The sequence below is a fragment of the Dipodomys spectabilis genome, unplaced genomic scaffold, assembly GCF_019054845.1.
Source record: "Dipodomys spectabilis isolate Male_0828 unplaced genomic scaffold, ASM1905484v1 ptg000279l, whole genome shotgun sequence".
Lineage (NCBI taxonomy): Eukaryota > Metazoa > Chordata > Mammalia > Rodentia > Heteromyidae > Dipodomys > Dipodomys spectabilis.
The window spans coordinates 3081928-3086172 of NW_024870956.1; positions in this window are offsets into that span (position 1 = coordinate 3081928).

Consider the following 4245-nt stretch of genomic DNA (forward strand, 5'->3'; position numbering starts at 1 on the left):
CACTTTGTGGTCAAAGCTAGTGCTTTACCACTTGAGCCACAGCTCACTTGTGATTTTGGAGTGGTTAATTGGAGATAAGAATCTGTGTCAGGGGGACTTTTGTGGCCGAGGTGGTTTCAAAGCTTGATCCTTAGCTCTCAACCTCTTGAGTAGCTAGGTTTCTACGGGTGAGCCACCAGCACCTCATTAGATTCTAGGAATGATGGACCCTGACACTGCCCAGGCCTTCCAGAAGGAATTGAGATGTGCCATCTGTATAAATACTTTTATAGAGCCAGTCACCCTAGAGTGTGGGCACAGTTTTTGTCGACCTTGTCTCTGCCTCTGCTGGGAAGAGAAACCGGTTTCCAGCCAGGTGCCCTGTGTGCAGGGGACCCTGCCAGCAGAGAGACCTCAAAACCAACGTGGTTCTGAGGAGCCTGGTGGCCATTGCCAGAAGAGCCAGCCTCAGGCATTTTCTGAGCTCTGAACAATACATGTGTGGGACACACAGGGAGACAAAGCAGATGATCTGTGAGGTAAACAGGGCCCTGCTCTGTAGGAGCTGCTCCCAGTCTCAGGAGCACAGGGCTCACAAACACCATCCCATAGATAGGGCTGCTGAGGAGCAGAGGGAGATGATTTCAAAGCAGATGCATGCTGTATGGGAAAAGACTCAAGAAAACCAGCACAATTTACAGGAGAAGAGGAGACTCATCAACCGATGGATTTGGTATGTGAAGCTATTCCGAGGCATGACTAAGGATGTTTTTAGAGTGCTGTTTTTAGAGCTAGGTGTCCAGGAGGAGGAAAGACACCATTCCCAGCTACTGATCAATGAAGGAAGAGCCATGTTACTGCAACTCAGAGAAAGGGAAACCCAAATGCTTCAGAAGAAGCATCAGCTCAGGAATATGTATCAGGAGCTGATCAAAACATACCAGAAGCCAGATGTGGAACTGCTTCAGGATGTAGAGTTGATCCAAAAGCTGTGAGTCAGTATTGTTCTTCCTGCCTCTTCCTCTGAGGCCAGAGCTCAGTGCCCCTCCCATTCCTGGACTGATAGAGAGGCTCAGCCAGCACCAGGTGGAGATTGCCTTCAATGATGCTACGCGGAACCAAGATCTTGGGAGCTGTGTTGGACACAACAATCCCTATGCAGTTTTGAATTCTGAAGAGTCCTTCCACTTTACTGCTTTTGGACGCCAAGTCTTCAGCTCTGGGAAACATTACTGGGAGGTTAGTGTGGATGACTCTTCCACCTGGGCCCTGGGAGTTATTAGGGATTCCTCCATAGGGAGCAACCTCACTGAATCTAATGCTCTTTTCCTCCTTTTGTTTGTGAAAGAGAACACACTTTCCACCATTTTTACCACCTCCCCACTGCTGCCTCACTATGTAGAGAAGCCTCTGGGCCGGGTTGGTGTGTTTCTTGATCTTGACGATGGCAGTGTGAGTTTTTGGAATGTGGCTAAGAGTTCCCTTATCTGGAGATACCCCACTGGCGCTGTCCAATTTCCTGTCAGGCCCCATTTTTTCAGTGGTAGCCTGGAGTCCTAAGTGAAGAGACTGTCTATGTGTTGGGAACTCTATGGCAGAGAACCTTTCTCAAATGAGGCAAACCACTAATACTGTACTAATTTGAATTTCTCGGTGCAGTAATCCCATTTTTTTATGAAATATGTGGGTAATAATAAAATGTAAAATGTAAAATGTCGAAACCAATACTAAATGAAGATAAGATAAAGTAGCAACAATGTAACAAGAGAGTAAATAAATATTTAAAAAATGCTATACAAATAAACCCATGCAAAACTGAATCCCCAGTGACTGCTTTTCACCCTGAAAGGAGTTGGAGCTCAGAATAACAATATAAAACAACACTTAAAGCCGTGGGCACTGTTGTTTTACCAGTAATCCTTGCTACTCAGCAGGCTGAGTTCTGAGGATAATGCATAGCCAGGACGAACAGAAAAATCCAAGCGACTCTTATCTCCAATTAACCACCAAAGTGGAGTTGTGGTTACGTGGTAGAAGAAAAAAAATCCCACAAGAACAGGGCTCATGCCCTAAGTTCAAGCCCCAGGAACAGCTAGAACAAAAAAGCAGTACTAGTTTCAGTGACACAAAGTTCTAGAGCAGCCTTTTTATTAATAGGTCCTGTTATCCATCCTGGGAGGAAAAAAAACAAACACCTCTCTCCTAGAGCATAGGGGTCTTTACACTTTCTATTAGATTGGATTCTTTAACTTTCAGTATCATTTCCTAAACAAGGGGAAAAAAATGTATACTCAGAGAAAGAGCTGTTAATAATGGAGAAGACTGAAAATGCATGGTTGAACACTAAAGCTGAAGGCATGTCTTTAAATAGAAGAAGTAAGTCATCTTTTGGGGGTCTAAAAATGAACAGAATACTATGGTAGGCTAAGAGATTCACAATAATAACTATGGCAAAGCTTAATTTATATATTAGGCATACTGAGAAGTTAACAAGAGCTACCAATTGTAACAATATAACAGGATGCTGTGCAGCTGTGATGGCTCTTTTTGGATACTTAATTGTAGTTCTTTCATCCCCTGTGAAATTATCATATGGAGTTAAAAAATGCTTACTTTTGGGAAGGTGGCTCAGTGGTAGAGCATTCCCTTGCATGCATGAGGCCCTGGGTTTGATTCCTCAGCACCACATAAGCAGAAAAAAAGCCGTAAGTGGTGCTATGGCTCAAGTGGTAGGTACTAGTCTTGAGCTGAAGAGCTCAAGAACAGCACCCAGGCTCAGAGTTCAGGCCCCCCGACCGGACCCCCTCCAAAAAAATAAAAGCTTACTTTTTTGTTTCCCTTTCACTCTAGATACTTAATTGTTGTGTGTTCATCCCTTCTGTAATTATCTTATTGATCATGAAAAAAACTATTACCTTGTGATTCAATGATATGTATGTAGTGTTAGACTGCTACTTCCCTGTTGGCAATTCAGATATAGGAGAGTTTGCTTTCAAAGCTCATGGTTCAACAAACAAGAACAGAATACGTTCAAGATCCTGGAATGTGGAAGCTTATGTCATTGATTCTACAGAACTTACTACCCTAAAAATAACATCCTAGATAATTTTCTAATGTTTATAGTGAATAGAGTATTAACAGTGTGCTCTTATAAAACACACACACACACACACACACACACACACACACACACACACACACGAGCATTAGTAGGTTCTCTTATCAGTTTATCATATATATATTAATTTACCATTTCATTTTAATATAAGCTTAGTCATATATGGTTTTTATTAGCCTTTTGATCCAACATAAAGCTCAGGAGAGTGCATAGATCCTTAGTTTAAGCCCCTGGAATATTTCAGGAAAAAAATTAAAATGGGTAAGTTACAATAGAAAATAGACTTGGAGGAGGTAATCTCAGATCCAAGGATCCTTTCCTGACACACAGTTAGGTGATGGACATTCAGGTGGTTACTGGGTTCAGACTGGTGAAGGAGATGGGCGTAGGGGGTAGGTTCCCTGTAGACTTAACAATGATCACATCTCATCCAATAGCTAATCAAGTTGGCATCTGTCTGTCATCTCAGCTATGTACAAAGCTTTGATAGGAAGATCTAAATCCAGGAAAGGCTAAGCATAAACACAAGATCATATTCCAAAAATAAGCTAAAAAATGGTATGTTTTATCAGTTCTGGTACTGTACTGTTGAATTCATACCATTTGCTTAAACTCTGCAAACCAATTTATTTAACACTAAATTAATCTATAACAATGCAATGATGTTGGTCCAGTTTTTCAATTTAGAAAACCATAGGCAGGTGTTAATAAACATAAGGTGGTGCTGAGTTTATTAAAAGAATGTTTGTGTGGTCATTTTTCACTGTATAAATGTGAGTATAGAGAATTCAGTGCAGTCTTTGTTTATCTTCCCACACGTGATTTTTAGGGTGACTTCACCTTCCTATTATAGGACTAAAAGTAGTATTTGTGACTTTGACCACTTTTGGTAGTTTTTGACTGTTGTACTGTGCACTGTTGCTTTTATATTTCTCTCGTTTCCAGAAAAAAAAGATAAATCACTTGCTGTAATACCCAGGCTTATACATTTAAATTTCTATTGTTTATTTCTGTGATATCAATGTTACATTCAGACATCATTCTGGCATTTTATCTAATCATACAAACATATACTATTCCATGTTTCTTTGCATTATATTTCTTTGCATCTATCTTTGCATTAGTAATTAGTAATATCCTAGATACTG